The following is a 20,330-nucleotide window of genomic DNA, read 5'->3' on the forward strand; positions in this document are numbered from 1 at the left end:
CATGTGGTCCTGGGGCCCCCTCTCAGGTCCAGGAATCTCTCTCGCCTGCCCCGTGGTGGGTGCCGGGGGGTGCTGCATGCGCCTCCTCCCCTGCTGTTGCCCCTGACTGTGGCTTCACTGAGGGTGAGGAATGGGGCTGCCTCCTTGCCCAGCATGGGGCAGGAGCAGTGACTACGGGCGGAGGGGCACCTTGTGCTGATGGAAGGTCCTGCCGGAAAAGGGAAGGGTGTGAGGTGGAAGGGCAGGCTCAGAGTCAGTGTGCCCTGGCAGTGGAGATGGGGGGCACTAGGACCCTGCTGCAGCAGTTGCTGCAGGGAGGCAGCATGGAGCTGCATGGAAGAGGCAGAAGCAGGGATGCTCTGCTTGCGCGGGTGGCCGGGGGCAGCAAGGGGGGGCCGGGGGAGCCGCGGGGGGGAGGTGGCAGGTGGGGTCGGGGGGACACCCAGCCCCAAATGTTGGTGGAGCTGGGCCCCTGGGCTCTGAATATAGCTGGTGCTAAAGCACCACGTGGAGATAAAACTCGCGGCCCCTTGCATAAGGCCCTACTAAATTCATGGCCATGAAGAATGCGGACCATGTATAGGGTGCTACTTCTGGCTGGACAACGTGACATAATCTTTAATTGAATTGCTTTAATTCCTGGAGACTCAGCAACCCAAACTGCAATCAGATCTCCCTGTGAAATCTGGTTTTTGTGTATTTTTATCCTATGCTGTAAGATTTCATGGGGAGACCAGCATTTCTCAAACTGGGGGTCCCAAAGCAAAAGTGGGTTGTGTGTGCACATGTGGGAGGCACTGTATTGACACCTTTACTTCTGTGCTGCCTTTAAAGCTGGGCAGCTGAAGAGCACCGGATGCTGGCTGGGAGCCCAGCTCTGAAGGCAGCACTCCAGCCAGCAGTAGCAGCAGCAGCACAGACATCAAGGTGCAAATGCCATACCGTGACACCCTTATTTCTGCAGCGCTGCTCGCGGGAGCACTACCTTCAGAGCTGGGCTCTCAGCCAGCAGCTGCAGAGCTTCCTGCATCCAGGAGAGGTTCTTGGAGGTGGGTCTGACTTGGCCCTGAGAGTTGGCCCTGCAGGGGAAGAGGAAGTCCCAAGCTTCACCAGTCCAGCCAGGACCAGCAGCTGGAGCCTGGCATATGGTAGGAGCCCTTTGCCAGGGCACCCCTAGCCCTGCCCCTCCCCGGCTTCAGGCGCTCAGGAGTTAAAGGGGCCTTGGGCTGGCTGTGTGTGTGTATGGGGTGGGGGCAACCATGGAACACACATCCCCAACCATGGTGTCCTGCGCAGTTGCACACCCATAAAGCCAGCCCTGCCCTCCCCAAAAAGTGAGGACCCCATGCCACCCTGCTCTCCTCCTGCCCAGTTCTGAAGGCAGCATCTGCAACAGTGCAGAAGTACAGGTGGCAATACTGTGACCTCCCTACAATAGCCTTGCAACCCCCCACCCCAAGACCCCCTTTTGGGTTGCGGCCTCCAGTGCGACCTGTGACATTTCAGATTTAAGTATCTGAAACCATGAAATTTATTATTTTTAAAATCCTATGACTGTGAAACTGGCAAAAATTGACCATGAATTTGGTAGGGCCTTAGTTATACATTATTAAAGCTAAGATTTTGTCATGGTTACTTTTAGTAAAAGTCATGGCCAGGTCATGGGGAATAAACAAAAATTCACAGAATCCATGACTTGTCTGTGACTTTTGCTGCTGTGGCTCCATGGTTTCCCCTGCCACTGTGGTGGCTGAGAGCCATGGGGTTCCCCCTCCATCCACGGCAGCTGGGAGCTGCAGGGTGACCAGATTTCCCAAAGAGAAAACAGGACAACCTAGCCGTTTGCCCGAGGTGTCCCCTTCCCCGGTGCGAGGCTGTTGCCAGTTGCTGGAACCCTGTGGAGGGCCCCCTCAGGAGTCTGTTACCTGTCACTGGAAACTTACAGGGGGCCCCCTGTTGCTGGAACCCTCCCAGGGCCCGGCTGGCTGCCAGCTCCAAAGTCCTGCAGACCCTGGGGTTGAAGCAGAGAATGTCACAGTGGTCTCTGGAAGTCACGGATTTGGATTCCATGACTTCCATGACCTCGGTGACATAAACATAGCCTTATGTATTATGCCTTGTGCGGGGTTCCCTGGGGCTGGGGGTGCAGCTGGGCCGGGCTGTCTGTAGCTGGCAATAGGGGGCCCCTGCCAAGCTGTGAGTCTTGCACCGCTTTTTATTTTTCCACTAATTTTTAGACCCTTTCTGTGGGTGATTCTCTGCCCCCCTCCCCCTGCAGTTTTTGTCACTAGCACCTTGCATGTGCATCACCACCCCACACTTTTTGTTGGGAAGACCCAGATTTATGGGACTGTAGATAAGCTCAGACTCCGGCCTGAGCCTTTACCTGGCTTTCTAGACCCATGGTGGCATGAGTCTGCTCCTGAGTCAGTCCGTGCACAGCAGTGCATGTGGAGTTTATTGAAAGGGATTGCACGTGTCACGGAGAGGGGTTGTGCTGGTACCACTGATTGCACTCTGACTTCAGGCATCTTCATCTCGGATGACCATTTATGGCAACTGAGTTACTCCAGGGAGGAATTTAGCCCATAAAAGACTGTTATGTTAGGCAGAGCCCCATTGAAGCTGATGGGCATAGCCACTGCCCATCATTCTTGAAAAATGTAAGAAATATTCAAGCTCCTTTTTGTAGCCAGTAGTAGCTGTAAGAGTCGGAGCCACCACCCAAAACACAGGCACATGGCAAGCCTTGAGTAGAAACTGAACCATGCAGCCCATGTGGTTTCCCTGGAGACCGATGTAGAAAATGGGGCATTGGGTGGTGGAGCTGTGTATGCGTGGAAGAAGCTGCAGAAACCAGAGAGAAGGAATAAAGAAGGCTCAGACACAACCAAAGAAACCTTGATAGCATGGCTCTGAAAAAAAAAGCTAAAAGAGAACTTTTGGGTAGAGCTTTTGGTTAGAGTGCTGAGTGGAAAGGAGCTTGGGACTGTGAGCAAAGAAACTGTCTCCTGTTGTTTAATTCCTTCTGTGTTCAGGGAAAAAAGATTTTGTACATTCTTTTAAAGTAAATAGGATTGTATAACCACCACCCCTCCCCCGCGGACTATCATCAGTTTCGCCTCCTGACGGAAGGACTCCTTTGGACTCTGAAAATTGGCTAATCGCTGATGTAAAAATGTGATATCTTACCCATGTTAATTAATAACAGAACTGGAGGGAATTTTTGGAACTACAGTTCTTTTTATAGACAATGGTGGTTTTTTAAACCAATTTTTTGTTCAGAATTGTTGATATCAATATTTTGCATTACGTTTCATTTTTTCATTTACATTTTTGTAAAATTATTTTAAAATTGTTTAACCATTAAAAACATAATGAAAAAGTCCATTTTGAATTCTTAAAAAAAAAAGAACTTCAGAGTTTTTCTTGCAATCTTTTTCATTTTTCAGCTAGCTCTAGTTATTAATATCACTTTAGATTACTGAAGCTGGAATAACAGTAAAAGTCTAATTTACTTTTCCCCATGTAGTCAGGATTTCTCCCTCCCCCCCCCCCCCGTTTTATTATGCTTTTGATTGTGAACTAGGACGCTGATCCTGCAGTTTACTCCATTAGCACATTGGGGCCAAATTCAGTGCTGAGGCTAAATGAGTAAGTGAGTCTAAACTGATGAAGTGCACACCTTCTGGGTCCTTCAGCATGTGTGTTATACTGATGTAGGCTTCCTTAAGCTCATTAACTGATGTGTAATTTACACTCTTCCCCTTTTAAATCACCTCTGATTTAGACCCACTGACTGAGGGAAACACAAAGTTAGTGAAAGGAACTGTAAGGCCTGCACTGGAGAATGCACTGAATGTAGAGAGCCTCCTTGGCAGGTGCCAGCGGTCCTTCAAGAGGTATAAGTAGTGAGTCAGAGGCAGGAGGAAGTATGGCCAAGGTTTTCCTACATGCCAATTGTTCCCCAGTGCCACAAAGATCATAAAGGTCATTGCAGCCAGGGTGCAAGTCCAATCTCTGGGGTTGAATCATTCCCTGGTAACCCCAAGATTGGGGTCCCCAACTCTCGGTCTTTGCATCGGTGTCTGCATAGGCACAGGGATGAATTCCCCCTAATTTAGGTGAGGTCTACACTAAAAAGTACAGTAACTCCTCACTTAACATTGTCATTATGTTCCTGAAAAATGCAACTTTAAGTGAAACAATGTTAGGCGAATCCAATTTCCCCATAAGAGTTAATGTAAATGGGGGGGAGGGGTTAGGTTCCAGGGAAATATTTGTCACCAGACAAAAGACTACACACACACACACACACAATATAAGTTTTAAACAATTTAATACTGGTACACAGTGATGATGATTGTGAAGCTTGGTTGAGGTGGTGAAGTCAGAGGGTGGGATATTTCCCAGGGGATGCCTTACTGCTAAATGATGAGCTAGCACTCAGCTGAGCCCTCAAGAGTTAACATGTTGTTAATGTAGCCTCACACTCTACAAGGCAGCATGAATGGAGGGAGGGGAGACAGCATGGCAGACAGAGACACACACCATGTGTGAGAGCGAGAGATGCACATTGCCCCTTTAACTACGCTGCCCCAGTCTAAGTACACTGTCTTTTTAAGTAGATCAGCAAATTGAGACAGAAGCTGCTGTCAAGAAGCTCCCTCCATCCTGAGCCCTGTCGTGTTCCCCCCCACCCCCACTCTGTGGAAATGGTGTAAGCAGGCTGCAGAAGCAGGATGAAGGGGGACACCCTGACATTAGCCCCCCTCTTTCCCCTCCCCCCCCCAGCAAGCAGGAGGCTCGGGGACGAGCTCCAAGCAGTGGTTTCTCCGGGAATTGAAATTGGGGGGGGGTATCAGGGCCAATGAGGGGTGAGACTGTGAGGGTGAAGGTGGGCTGTATGGCACCATAGTAAAAACTGAAAAATGTTTCATGACCATTTTATTAGATTTAACTCATGTTTTAAAATCATCACACAAATTAAAGATAGCTACTCAAGTCTTTTATGAAGCACTACATCTACATCCTTCTTTATTTATTGTTATAATTTTGCACAACTCTGTTAATGAACTTCTTGAATGCAATGCGTTCATCTTTGGTGGCTTCTTATGTGTCCGGTACTTCCATTCCTTCAATTGATATGCTCATTAGTTCATTCACATGATCAAGCAGAAGGCGATTTCTTTCAGAACACGAAATTCTATTCAATGAGGCAAAAGAATGCTCAACTGTAGCTGTTGTGACTGGGAGTAGCAAGAGATGAATTCCTACTTCTTTCAGCCCAGGAAACATAGCATAAAGATCGAGTCGAGCCACTAGTGATGATAAAAAAGAAGTTGAAGTCAAATCTTCATTCATTCATCATATGATATTCCACTCTGTGTTCAAATTCTCTATTCTGTCCTGAGCACATGGTAGCCCCATTGCTGGTAGTGCCTCACTCCACTCAGCTGTTGGTGTTTTATAGGACAGGCATCTGTAAAAGCTATATAGAGATTGAGTAGAATCTAGAAGTTGCTGTTGTAGATTTTTAAGAATCAAGTCTGTGTACTTTTTCAGTTGTCTTAAACACTTCTTGTCTTCTTCACTTAAGGATTCAATATAAATGCCTTCATTAGTCAACTTCTGGACTGAAGTCTTTGCTTCTTCCAGTACTTTTTCAATGGATAGCTCTCTGATTGATCCAAATGTAGCTTCTATTGCTGGACAAAGATCTACTACTGTTGTAGCAGATGCCTGGATGGCATTGTTTAATGACCCAAGTGGTTTCAACAGTAGACTTAGAGAGAGAGAGAATGGCAATAGTCTTCTCTGAACGTAGTAGCAAAAGTAATCCACCAGCCTCACTACTTAGATCCATCCCATCTTGGTAGATACTTTCCAAATCCAGTAATAATGGCTGGCGTAATTTTAAGACAACAGCCAAGGATCGCTCATGAGAAAGCCAGAGCGTTTTCCCAGGTTGGACTAATTTGAACTTCAGTCCCAGTGTATCTTCTATATTTTCCAAGATATTAAGTCTTTTTGGACTCTTGCTGAAAAAAGACATTAAATTTATAGCTTTTTTAATGTCTTTTGAAGATTCTGCAGCTCGTACTAGCCCTAGTTGGAGTAGATGGCCTCTGCAGTGTGTATAGGAGAGATTAGGGTTACACTTTTCTCTGAGCAAAGCTTGTACTCCACCATGTCTTCCAGAGAAGTTTGCAGCTCCATCAAATGCACAAGCAGCCATCTGTTTGGGGTCCAGTTGACAAGCATTTAACTCTAAGATATGGGTTGTCACAGAGGCAGCCGATGCGTCTTCTATAACTTGAATATCTAGAAATGCGTCTACTGGCCTACCACTGACATCAAGATAACGTACACAGTGACTTAATACTTGATGCCCATTTGCATCAGTGCATTCATCAGCCATGTATGCAAATTTTTTGAATGTGGTGAGAGAGTTCTTCACTTTTTCAACTGTTGAGTCTTTCACTGTTGCACCGCATGCTTCTAGCCAGTCAGTTGACTTCCTTGCAGAAAGATAGTGAGCCTTTGCTGGTCTTGTTCAGAACCAGTGTTCAACTTCAGGATGAACAAGTGACAATGCACTTAACATTGGCCTCCAGTTTGTAGTGTGTGGTATCTCTTGTTTAAATAGAAAGTAGGATGCCACAGCCATGTTTGTTCGCATGAACTGTGTTGTGTCTCCAGCATTCTTAACGGCCTCATTAAGTACTTCTAAAATGGGCTTTGAAAGTGGGCTTATAAGGCTTTCTGCACATTGATGCACACCAGAGGCCTGGTGTTTTGCAGCCTTTTCATGTAGTTTGTCAGCATTGGCTTTTCTGATTGGTTTGACAAACCAAGCTCCTCCACTTTTACCAATTATAGCATTGGGAAGCTTTCCTTCTTCGCAAGCTTTCTTGCAAGAGGTGCACCAATAGCCATCTTTTGTAACTTCAGTAAATGGGAACACTTTAACCGACAGACATTGGGAACTGCCTTTAGGTTTTGGAGACACTGTTTCTTCAGTAGGTAGCTGTATTTGTGCTTCGGGCTGGTCAGATGTAGATACACCACTTGACCCTTCAGATGACATGTTGATATATTCTTGATGTGTTCTCCGCCTTGGTTAGTTTTTGAGGCCTTTGAGTGGAAAAATTGTTCTATTGTTTTTTGTCTTTTCATTTTCACTTTGACCTGCAACATATAAAAGAGATATAAATAAAGTAAATGTTCTGGTAGGATAATGCAAATTTAAAATAAGGATAATGCAAGTTACACCAAAACACATAACAGGTCTAGATTTCTAAAAAAATATAATTTAAAAAAAATGTATTTAATTTAAATTACTTTTGAAAAGTAAGCCATCATGGGATAAGAGGGAAGTCCTCTCATGGATCAGTAACTGGTTAAAAGATGGGAAACAAAGGGTAGGAATAAATCATCAGTTTTCAGAATGGAGAGAGATAAATAGTGGTATCCCTGAGGGGTCGGTACTGGGACCATTACTGTTCAACATATTCATAAATGATCTGGAAAAATGGGTAAACAGTGAGGTGGCAAAATTTGCAGATGGTACAAAACTGTTCAAGATAGTTAAGTCCCAGGCAGACTGCGAAAAGTTACAAAGGGATCTCACAAAACTGGGTGACTAGGCAACAAAATGGCAGATGAAATTCAATGTTGATAAATGCAAAGTAATGCACATTGGCAAACATAATCCCAGCTATACATATACAAGGAAGGGGTCTAATTTAGCTGTTACCACTCAAGAAAGAGATCTTGGAGTCATTGTGGATAGTTTCCTGAAAACATCCACTCAGTGTGCAGCGGCAGTCAAAAAAGAGAACAGAATGTTGGGAATCATTAAGAAAGGGATAGATAATAAGACAGAAAATATCATATTGCCTCTATATAAATCCATGGTACGTGCACACCTTGAATACTGTGTGCAGATCTGGTCACCCCATCCCAAAAAAGCTATATTGGAATTGGAAAAGGTACAGAGATGGGCAACTAAAATGATTAGGGGTATGAAACAGGAGGAGAGATTAAAATGACTGGGAATTTTCAGCTTAAAAAAGTGACAACTAAGGGGGGATATGATAGAGGTCTATAAAATCTTGACTGGTATGAAGAAAGTGAATAAGGAAATGTTATTTAATCCTTCACATAACACAAGAATGAGCAGTCACCCAATGAAATTAATAGGCAGCAAGTTTAAGAAAACTAGATACATTCTTGGAGAATAGGTCCCTCAGTGGCTATTAGCCAGGATGGGGAGGGATGCAACACCATGCTCTGAGTGTCCCTAGCCTGTTTGCCAGAAGCTGGGAATGGGCAATAGGGGATGGATCACTTGATGAATACCTGTTCAGTTCATTCCCTCTGAAGCACCTGGCCTTGACCACTGTGAGAAGACAGTATACTGGGCTATATGGACCATTGGTCTGACCCAGTATGACCATTCTTTTGTAAAAATTAATTATAATAATAAAAAAGTTTAGTACAGAAACTCCCCAACATAATGACCTCTCAAGATAGCACGATATGAGATGATAACCTTGGCAAATAACGCATTTTAAAAATCTTGGCCTACTAGGAAACATATTTATATAAGTTTCCATTCCCAGTCACAAATCTAGCATTCTGGAGCAAAGTCACTAAAATATAGTCCAACAAACAAATGTTTATTTAATGTGCCCCTCACTTTTCCCTCCACCACACCTCACTCACCGATGTTGTCCTTGGTCAGTGGAGACTCGGAGTTCAGAGGTGCTTTCACATGAGTTCAGCTCCCAGGTGGGGGGCAAGAAGGCACCTCGCTCGTACCTCCAGCTGCTCACTGTTCGCTCTTCCACTGTTGTTCGTTGTGCCACCCTTCACTCCATCACTCTGTTGCCAATGGCCCTGCTCCATCACCTTCTGCTGCCATGTGCCACTGTGACCTCTGCGAGTTGGTCTCTTGAGGTTCCTCCCAGCTCTCAGTGATTTCAGCTGAGATCTCAGTGGGGGAACCTTGCTGCTAGTGCAGGCTGGGCCATCTCTTCCACAGAAACACTGTCCCCACACCAGGACTAAGCACTTAGACCTGATTATCAGTGATTTCAGCTGTAGTTGTCACTTAACAAAAGAAAAGACTATCTATGGACTCTAATCAGCTCTGTCTTTAAACAGTGGAGAGGGACAGGTCCCCATCCTCTCTCTTGATGCCCTCAATCAGCACAGGATAAGTACAGTTCTACTGCCCTTTACTCATACAAGAAGAACAACAACATTTCATTCCTCCCCGCATTCAAGTGATTTGTAACCCAACCCCAGCCAAAATCTATCACTTGGGCAACACAGCTCTGTTTGCTGGATACCTAGGTAGACTAGGTGTGAATGTAAATACAATCTGGTCCTGAAGCCTTTCCCCCCAGCCCCAGCTCATCACTAGCTGTCAGAGAGAGCTCATTTAGACTTTGCTTACAAATCATCATTTGAAATTATTAGGTTGGCCAACATCACCGAAATGAATGCACTGACACTGTCATAAAAAACAACAGCTGTATAAGGAAGCTAGTCTATGTTCATACTTTTCAAATCTATTATACTTTTTCAGATACACGTATTTTATCAGACACTGTATATACTTTTAAAGTTTGTATTAATGTTTCAATTTCAATTCAAATTTCCAAACAGTCACTAAATTGGCATGTAACTAGTTCACAAAACTTGGGGGCGGGGGGCGGGTGTTGGGGAAATTCAGAGGAGGTGTAGGGAAATCACTGGCTCCAAGGCAGAGGGCAGGAGCAGCACATGGCAGTGGGGGGAGGGACTGCGGAACTGCGGCCAATTGATAGCCTGCTGGGTGGCTGCCGCACAGGGAACTTAGGGGAGCAGAGAGCTGATGGGGGGGCTGCCCATCCACTCTGGTTCCAAGCCCCCACCAGCTCGCTGCAACGGGCTGCTCTTCCTGCAAGCAGTGGACAAAGCAGGCGGCTGCCAAACGACGTTATAAAGGATCATTGCGCAACTTTAAATGAGCCTAGAATCATAGACTATCAGGGTTGGAAGGGACCTCAGGAGGTCATCTAGTCCAAGCCCCTGCTCAAAGCAGGACCAATCCCCAACTAAATAAAAAAGCATGTTCTCTAATTGATCAGCAATGAAATAAGTTAACTGGGATGACTTTAAGTGAGGAGTTACTGTAGTGTGAAAAATTCACACCCCTGTGCGACATAGTTAAGCCGACCTACCCCGGATGTAGATGGTGCTATGTTGATAGAAGAATTCTAGTTAGCTACTGCTAGTGCAGAGGTGGGCAAACTACAGCCTGCGGGCCACTTCCAGCCCATAAGACCGTCCTGCCCAGCCTTTGAGCTCCTGGCCGAGGAAGCTAGCCCCTGTTCCCTCCCTTGCTGGCCCCCCTCCCCTGCAGCTACGCCACCGTGCAGGCAGTGCAGCTGGCTTTGTCCAGGTGGCGGGGCTGTGAGCTCTTGTTGCTCTGAGTGGCATGGTAAGGGCGGGTGTTGGATAAGGGGCAGGGGGTCCCAGGGTACAGTCAGGGGACAGGGAACAGGAGGAGGTTGGATGGGGTGGAGGTTCTGGGGGGGTCAAGGAACGGGCAACAGGGGGGGTTGGATAGGGCATGGGAGTCCCAGGGGGCCTGTCAGGGGGAAGGGGTGTGGCTAGGGGTCGGGGGGGCAGTCAGGGGACAGGGAGCAGGAGGGGTGGATAGGCGTGGGAGTCCCGGGGGGCTTGTCAAGGGGCGGGGGTGTGGATAGGGGTCTGGGGACAGGGAGCAGGGAGGTTGGATAGAGGGTGGGGTCCCAGGAGGGGGCGGTCAGGTGACAAGAAGCAGTGGGGGTTGGATGGGTCAGGAGTTCTGAGGGGGCAGGGGCCAGGCTGTTTGGGGAGGCTCAGCCTTCCCTACTCAGCCCTCCATACAGTTTTGCACGCCGATGTGGCCCTTGGGCCAAAAAGTTTGCCCACCCCTGTGCTAGCACCTCTCAGGGAAGTGGAGTAACTATAGGGATGGGAGAACCCTCCCACTGCTATAGCAAGTGTCTACCCAGAAGTGCTCCAGCGGTGTAGCTGCAGCTGTGCTGATGTAGTGGTTTAAGTGTAAACATAGACACAGCCTTAGTGCAACATTGAGGAGCTTAGAAAAAAGTACAAGATGCTGAGAGTCCCTTAGATGAGTGGCTCTCAATCTTTCCAGACTAATGTACCTTTTTCAGGCGTCTGATTTGTTGTGCAAACCCCCAAGTTACACCCCACTTAAAAACTACTTGCTTATAAAATCAGACATAAAAATACCAAAGTGTCACAGCACACTATTACTGAAAATTTTCTCACTTTCTCATTTTTACCATATAACTATAAAAATAAATAAATTGGCATATAAATATTGTACAGTAAAAGCTGTGTTATCCGGTCCTGTACCAACTGGAAAGCTCTATAAACCGGCATTTCTAATCTTCATAGAAAGTCTGGTTGGTGCGGGGCTGGCAGGCTCCCTACTTGACTCCATGTGGCTCCCCGGAAGCAGCGACCTGTCCTGGCTGCTCCTAGGCCCCGCCCCGAACACTGGCTTCCCAGCTCCCATTGGTCAGGAACCGCAGCCAGTGGGAGCTACAGGGGAGGTGCCTGTGGTTGGAGGCAGTGCGCAGAGTCGCCTAGCTGCACCTCCACCTAGGAGCAGGCAGGACAGGACAGAGCTGCCCCCCAGATCTGGCACCCTGCACCCTCTCCTGTGCCCCAACCCCTAGCCCTGCACCCACTGCCACACCCAAACTCCCTTCCAGAGCCCACACCCGCATCCCATCCTGTGCCCCAGCCCTGTGCCCCCTCCTGCACCAAACTCCCTCCCTCTTAGTTAAGTGGCATTTTTCATTTACCAGCACCTCCCATTCCACCAACATGCTGGATAAAAAAGCTTTTACTGTACTTACTTTTCAGTGTATAGTATATAGAGCAGTGTAAACAAGTCATTGTTTGAAATTTTAGTTTGTACTGGCTTCACTAGTGTTTTTTATGTAACTTGTTGTAAAACTAGGCAAATATCTAGATGAACTGATATACCCCCTGGAAGACCTCTGTGTACCCCCAGGGGTACACGTACCTCTGGTTGAGAACACTACCTTAGACTTTCCTGGGAATTTGTCCCATTGTTTGTAAAAAATGGAGTTCTTCAATGGTTCATTGGCTATCTGCTGTAAACAGCTCCCATTGGAACTTCCCTAATCTGATGCTTGCTTGAGGAAGAGCAGCCAGCCTTAGACTGAAATGTTCCAAAGGAACATTGTTGTTTGGCAGGTAAGCGCTTGATGCAGTCTGAGCCCACAATGACTGGGCATTACTTTAGCAGGGCATTTGAGCTCCTTGATTTCAATTTGTGGCCCGTTGGACACAGGTTAAAAGATGTGTAATCAGTTATCACTTATCTGCATAAGCAGCAAAGTGTTTTCACAATGGGTAAATTGACATTCCTGAGCACTTTTCCTGAGAAATCAACCTTTAGCCCTAACAGAGACTGAGCTTAGTAACAAATTAGATGGGGCTGTGCTCTTTTATGCATCTTTACGATGCATAAAGCCACAATGAAAGGGTTTTTCATACAGTTTTTTCTAAGTGTTTTTTACCAGAGAAATCTCAGAAATATCAAATTTAATTGCACTGCAGGTCTCACTGGTGGTCTCCCAATATTTAGCACAAGCTTTTAAAAGGCCCTTCCCCAATCAATTGGTAAATTTTCACTCTCTTGATTCTTGTGATGTCATAACAGCTAGCCAAAGACTCAAAAATAATAGCAAAAAAAATTTTAAGTACATCAGAAGCAGGAAGCCTGTGAAACAACTAGTGGGGCTACTGGACAATCGAGATGCTAAAGGAGCACTCATGGACAATAAGGCCATTGCGGAAAAACTAAATGAATTCTTTGCATTGGTCTTCATGGCTGAGGATGTGAGGGAGATTCCCAAACCTGAGCCATTCTTTTTAGGTGACAAATCTGAGGAACTGTCCCAGATTGAGGTGTCAATAGAGGAGGTTTTGGAACGAATTGATAAACTAAACAGTAATAAGTCACCAGGACCAGATGGTATTCACCCAAGAGTTCAGAAGGAACTCAAATGTGAAATTGCAGAACTACTAACTGTCATCTGTAACCTATCATTTAGATCGGCTTCTGTACCAGATGACTGGAGGTTAGCTAATGTGGCGCCAATTTTTTAAAAAGGGCACCAGAGGTGATCCTGGCAATTACAAGCCGGTAAGCCTGACTTCAGTACCCAGCAAACTGGTTTAAACTATAGTAAAGAAAAAATTGTCAGACACATAGATGACCATAAATTGTTGGGGAAGAGTCAACATGGCTTTTGTAAAGGGAAATTATGCCTCACCAATCTACTAGAATTCTTTGAGGGGGTCAACAAGCATGTGGACAAGGTGACCCAGTGGATACAGTGTACTTAGATTTTCAGAAAGTCTTTGACAAGATCCCTCATCAAAGGCTCTTAAGCAAAGTAAGCAGTCACGGGATAAGATGGAAGGTCCCCATATGGATTGGTAACTGGTTAAAAGATAGGAAACAAAGGGTAAGAATAAATGGTCAGTTTTCAGAATGGAGAGAGGTAAATAGTGGTGTCCCCCATGGGTCTGTACTGGGACCAGTCCTAGTGAACGTATTCATAAATGATCTGGAAAAAGGGATAAAGAGTGAGGTGGCAAAATTTGCAAATGATACAAAACTACTCAAGATAGTTAAGTCCCAGGCAGACTGCGAAGAGTTACAAAGGGATCTCTCAAAACTGTGTGACTGGGCAACAAAATGGCAGATGAAATTCAATGTTGATAAATGCAAAGTAATGCACATTGGAAAACATAATCCCAGCTATACATATAAAATGATGGGATCTAATTTAGCTGTTACCTCTCAAGAAAGAGATCTTGGTGTCATTGTGGATAGTTTCCTGAAAACATCCACTCAATGTGCAGCGGCAGTCAAAAAAGCGAACAGAATGTTGAGAATCATTAAGAAAGGGATAGATAATAAGACAGAAAATATCATATTGCCGCTATATACATCCATGGTACGCCCACATCTTAAATACTGCATACAGATGTAATCGCCCCACCTCAAAAAAGATACATTGGAATTGGAAAAGATTCAGAAAAGGGCAACAAAAATTATTAGGGGTATGGAACAGCTGCCATATGAGGAGAGATTAATAAGACTGGGACTTTTCAGCTGGAAAAGAGACGACTAAGGGGGGATAACTTAGAGGTCTATAAAATCATGACTGACATGGAGAAAGTAAATAAAAGATGGTTACTTACCTCTCGTAACTGTTGTTCTTCGAGATGTGCTGTTCATGTCCATTACAATTAGGTGTGTGCATGCTGCGTGCACGAGCGTCGGAAACTTTTTCCCTTAGCAGCTCCTGTCGGGATGGCGGGGAGCCCCCTAGAGTGGCGCCCTTATGGCGGTGTATATAGTACCCTGCCGGCCTAACCCCCCCTTTGGTTCCTTCTTGCCGTTGACTCCAACAGAGGGGAAGGGGGTGAGTATTGTAATGGACGTGAACAACACATCTCAAAGAACAACAGTTACGCGAGGTAAGTAACCGTCTTTTCTTCTTCGAGTGATTGTTCACGTCCATTCTAATTAGGTGACTTCCAAGCTTACCATCAGAGGTAGATAGGAGTCATGGAACAATTGATTGGAGGACAGCTCTGCCAACCGCTGTATCTTCTCTGGCCTGTTGGTTGACAGCAACGTGTGCACTGATGACCAAGTATCTGCCTTACAGATCTCCTGGATGGGGACTTGTGCCAGAAAGGTAGTCAAAGACGTTTGTGCTCTGGTTGAATGGGCCGTGATGGCTGGCACCGTGGCCAGCTCATAGCACGTGCAAATGCAGTCCGTGATCCAGGACAAAATGCGTTGCCTGGAAACTGGAAGGCCCCTTATTCTATTGGCTATGGCCACGAACAATTGGGTCCATTTGCAGAAAGGCCTTGTGCGCTCTATGTAGAATGCTCAGGCTCTTCGAACATCCAGCGTGTGAAGGCCACAGTGATGCGGGCTCATTTGGGACTTTGGAAAGAACTCCATCAGGCAAATGTCCTGTCCCATGTGGAATTGGGAGACCACCTTGGGGAGGAATTTAGGGTGCGGTCTGAGCTGTACCTTGTCCTTATGAAACACCATGTAAGGGGGTTCAGAGGTGAGAGCCCTCAGCTCAGACACCCTCCTTGCCAATGTAATGGCCACCAGGAACGTGACCTTCCATGAAAGGTAGAGGAGGGAACAAGTGGCCAGGGGCCCAAATGGTGGGCTCATGAGTTTGGAGAGGACCAGGTTCAGATTCCAAGTTGGGACTGGTGGACAAGAATACTGATACACCCTCTCTAGTCCTTTAAGGAAGCGCAACACCATGGGATTTGAGAACACCGAGAGCCCAGATTCCCCCAGATGGAAAGCTGAGATAGCCGCCAGGTGCACTCTGATGGATGAAAGAGACGGCCTCGTTGCTTGAGGTATAGGAGGTAGTCCAGAATAATCGGGATAGAAGTCTGAAGCGGTTGAAGATATTTGGGTTCACACCAGCAGGAAAACTTTGCCAGGTAAGTTGCCCTGGTGGAAGGTTTCCTACTACCAAGGAGAATCTGTCTCACTGGCTGAGAGCACTAGCTCTCCATGGGATTTAGCCATGGAGCTTCCAAGCCATGAGGTGCAGAGACTGTAGGTTCAGGTGGAGAAGGTGCCCGTGGTCCTGTGTGATCAGATCTGGGTAGAGGGGCAGGGCTATCGGGGCATCTATGGACAGCCCTAGGAGGGTCATGTACCAATGCTGCCACGGCCAAGACTGGTCCCTGAAGAGGGATGGGGAAGGGGAGTGGGAGGGAGGGAAGGAGGAGAACTGGAGGAAGTATTCCACCTGTACCGTGCGTAGGACCCAGCAGACCGATGTTATACGGGACCACGCATGGTAGAAGTGGGATAGCTGGTTTAAAAACTGGGGGGATGGATCCTGGAACTGAGTTGGTAGGCTGTCCTTGAGCGTGCCTTCAAAAGCCTTGCTTGTTTCCTGGCTGGGGTTTATTCTGGCCTTGGTTAGGCGTGTTATTTGGCGGTCTATGCCTATTATTCCTGCCCCATCTGTGATATGGGTCGTGCCTTGGGCAACTGCCTCTGCTGCAGAGGCTGGGGCTTGAAGGGCTTCCTCTGGGTTGCTGGTGTATGCATCCCGAGCGCCTTCACCATGGCCCTAGAGTTCTTAAGGCTGTGTAGCCTGGAGTTTGTTTGCTTGGAAAAAAGGCCCGAGCCCTCGAAGGGGAGGTCTTGGAGGGTGTTTTGGACCTCGGGAGGGAGGCCTGACACCTGCAGCCACGCTGAGCGTCGCATGACCGCTCCTGAGGCTATGGTTCTGGCCACAGAGTCGGCCAAATTGAGGCAGGCTTGCAGCGATGTTTTGGCTACCGCCTTCCCTTCCTTGATTAACGTGGCAAACTCCAAGTGGGAGTCCTGCGGCAGGCGATCCTTAAACTTGGACATAGCGGTCCAAGAGTTGAAATTGTGTCTTTTAAGGATCTCCTGCTGGTTGGCTATGCATAGTTGAAGGCCCCCCGATGAGTAAACCTTTCAGCCGAAGAGGTCTAGGCATTTGGCCTCCTTGACCTTGAAGCCGAGGCTTGCTGACCCTGGCGTTCCTTCTCATTAACTGCTGAAACAACCAGGAAGCAGGGCGTTGGGTGGCAGAACAAGAACTCGTAGCCCTTGGATGGAGCGAAGTATTTTCTTTCTACCCCCCTGGCCGTTGGTGTAATGGAAGCCAGGGTTTGCCAGATAGTATTGTAATTGCTCTGAATGGTCTTTATCAGAGGGAATGCGACTCTGGAGGGACCTTCAGGAGCCAGGATGTCCACCATCAGGTCCTCCTATTCGACAGTTTCCTGTTGAGGGCGATCTTGCGGAGAAGCACCTGGTGAGCCCTATGGTCAATCGGTGGTGGTCCTGAAACTGATGTACCAGCCACCGCTTCATCTGGGAAAGAGGAGAATGTGAGCTGCTGTCGGTTGCTCTCGTCCTGACCATCCTGTAAATCCCCATAGGCCTGGGCTCGCGTCGGGGCCCGACGAGGCTGCCACCTCCTGAGATGTTGTCTGTCTCGGTAACGGCACGGGCACTGGACCTGCCGCCGTTGGCCACTCTTGGGCATCCGAGGGCGGGCTAGAGAGCGTTGCCTCTCTCGCCATCGAGGAATGCCTATGTGGCGACCTGGAGTGGTGTCGCGTGGAGTGTCCAGATCTAGACGCTCTGGAAAGAGTGCCCTGTTTTGATAGTAGGCCCATGCGGTCCAAAAAGGCCACTGTCCCAGAGGTGGCCACTGTGTCTGCCAAGCTGTGTGGGACTCTCTGCTAGCTATGTTGTGGTGTCTACTGTAGCTGGAGATACCAGAGTCGGCTTCGGAGCCGGAGGACGTCGATGGAGAGGACCAAGGTGGTGCCGATCCTTGAGCGGCCGTAGGGTGCGGGTTGGAGACTGGTGCAGAGATGATAAGGACTGCGAATGGTACTGGGTGTCCTGAGTCCGGGACTGATGCCTTTCGTGCGGTGCCGGGGAGGTGGTTGGTGCCGCGCTCCAGTGCTGGGTGACCGATGGCATCGTGAAACGGTGTCTAGACGCCAGCGAGCGCGCCGTGAGTATGTCTGCCTCTGGCGCCGTGAGTATGTCTGCCTCTGGCGCCGTAACCTTGTGTTAGGTCGCAGGTGCTGGGGAGTGGCGCTGTGCCGAGCTCGAATGGGAAGGAGAATGGTGCCATGAGCAGTGCCGGATCAGTGACCTCGAGCGGCGCACCATTGCTGGTTTTTTTTTGGACGGCACCCGCCAGGGCGGTGCCAGAGGCTCTCCCTGCATGGGAGGGGATTTGGCGCCGACAGCTTGATGAGGTCCTTGGCTGCCTCAAATGTGTCGGGCGTGGAGGGGGGGGTTCCAGGACCACCTCCAGACACTCATTGGCACTGAAGTCGCTGGGTACCGGCCTCAACAGGGCTTGTGGCGCCTGAGTTGATGGTGCCGGCTCCTGGCGGGGGCCTGAATCTTGTCTTTGCGTGCCAGGAGCTTCTCTATGCCTCTTGGTTGCTCTTTGGGGAGAGCGCCCTCTTTCCCCCTTCTTATGATGCTTAGCCGGTGCCGGAGTGGTCAAGTGGTGCGGAGGTTGGTTGCCTGCCTCAGTGCTGGTGGTTTATGGTGCCTGGGCAGTGCCGGATCGTGCACCGATGCCAGGACACTTCTCACCGAGGAACCCGGGCCCGGTGCCGGGTGGTCTGGGGCCGCCGGTTGCAGCGCGGCCTCCATGAGCAGCTGCTTAAGACGAAAGTCTCTTTCTTTCTTAGTGCATGGTTTAAAGGCCTTGCAGATCTTGCAGCGCTCAGCCTGATGTGCCTCTTCCAGACACCGGAGACAGGAGTCGTGGGGGTCGCTGTTAGGCATAGACTTGCGGCAAGTGGCGCAAACTTTGAAACCCTGGGCTTGCAGCATACCCTGCAGCCCAAGGCTGGTGCTGGAACTAGTTCCCAGACACCTGAAACTACAAACTGTATTTAACTACTTGATAACTATCGAAGAACTACTCTAACTAGAAAACTGAATAGGCTAAGGGATTGCTTGTGAGCGAGAGAGCACGTTCTAATGCTGTCATGGACTGTAAGAAGGAACTGAAGGGGAGTTGGGCTGGCAGGGTACTATATACACCACCATAAAGGCGCCACTCTCGGGGGCTCCCCTGCCATCCTGACAGGAGCTGCTAAGGGGAAAAGTTTCCGACGTCCGTGCAAGCGACGCACGCACACCTAATTGGAATGGACGTGAACAATCACTCGAAGAAGAAGGAAGTGTTATTTACTCCTTCTCATAACACAAGAACTAGGGGCCACCAAATGAAATTAATAGGTAGCAGGTTTAAAACAAACAAAAGGAAGTATTTTTTCACACAACGCACAGTCAACCCATGGAACTCCTTGCCAGAGGATGTTGTGAAGGCCAAGACTGTAACAATGTTAAAAAAAGAACTTATCTAAGTTCATGAAGGATAGGTCCATAAATGCCTATTGGCCAAGATACAAGATCCTCTGCTTGGGATAACCCTAAACCTCTGAGTGCTCTGACTACAAGAAGATGGGTGGATCACTCCATAATTGCCCTGTTCTGTTCATTCCCCTGCAGCTCTGGTAGAGGCCATTATCAGAGACAGGAGGCTGGGCAAGATGGACCATGGTCTGACCCAGTATGGTCTGATTTCTGTTCCTGGCTCTGACACTGACTTAGGCCTTGTCTACACTACACAGGTTCTGTTAAAACATCTGTTCGGGCAGAGCCCCCTAGTATAGATGAAGGCTTGGTCTACGCTTAAAATTTATCCCAGCATAGCTCTGTTGGTAAGGGGTGTGAAAAAAATCACACACACATCCAGGTGACATGCCTATGCCCACAAAACCCCAGTGTAGATGCGTACACTCATTCAGGGAGGTGGTATTTCTGTGTCAGCAGAAAAACCCCTTCTGTCTGTGTACACTGCGTCTACACTAGGGGGCTCTGCTGGCTTACGTGCTGTAGGGTAGACATAGACGTGGCATACGCAGAAAGAAGGAGGAGTTCTGTCAGTAGCATAGCACCACTTCCCTGAATGGCATTAGCTATGTTGCCAGAAGCCATCTTCTCTTGGGCATAGCTACGTGTACGCCAAGGATTTTGTCAGCATAGCTATGTTGGCTTGTGGTTGTTTTTTTCACATCCCTGACTAGCTTTGCTATACTGACAAAAAATTGTATATTGACTTGGCGTGAGGCTCCAATCCTGGAAATGCTTAGCCGTGGTCTGCACTTAAAATTTAGCTTGACCAAGCTATGTCTCAAGTAATGGTCTCAAGTTGCAGCGGGGAAGGTTTAGGTTGGATATTAGGAAAAACTTTTTCACTGGAGGGTGGTGAAGCCCTGGAATGGGTTACATAGGGAGGTGGTGGAATCTCCTTCCTTTGAGGTTTTTTTAAGGTCAGGCTTGACAGAGCCCTGGCTGGGATGATTTAGTTGGTGTTGGTCCTGCTTTGAGCAGAGGGTTGGACTAGATGACCTCCTGAGGTCCCTTCCAACCCTGATATTCTATGATTCTATGTCACTCAGGTGTGAAAACTTCACACCCCCTGAGCACCACAACGAAGCTGACCTAACCCCTGGTGTAGATGCAGGTAGGTCAACAGAAGAATCGGTCCATCAACTGAGCTACTGGGGAAGTAGATTAACTACAGTGACCAAAACCCCACTTCCATCTCTGTAGGAAGCATCTATAC

This window comes from Eretmochelys imbricata, chromosome 1 (assembly GCF_965152235.1).
Source record: "Eretmochelys imbricata isolate rEreImb1 chromosome 1, rEreImb1.hap1, whole genome shotgun sequence".
Lineage (NCBI taxonomy): Eukaryota > Metazoa > Chordata > Testudines > Cheloniidae > Eretmochelys > Eretmochelys imbricata.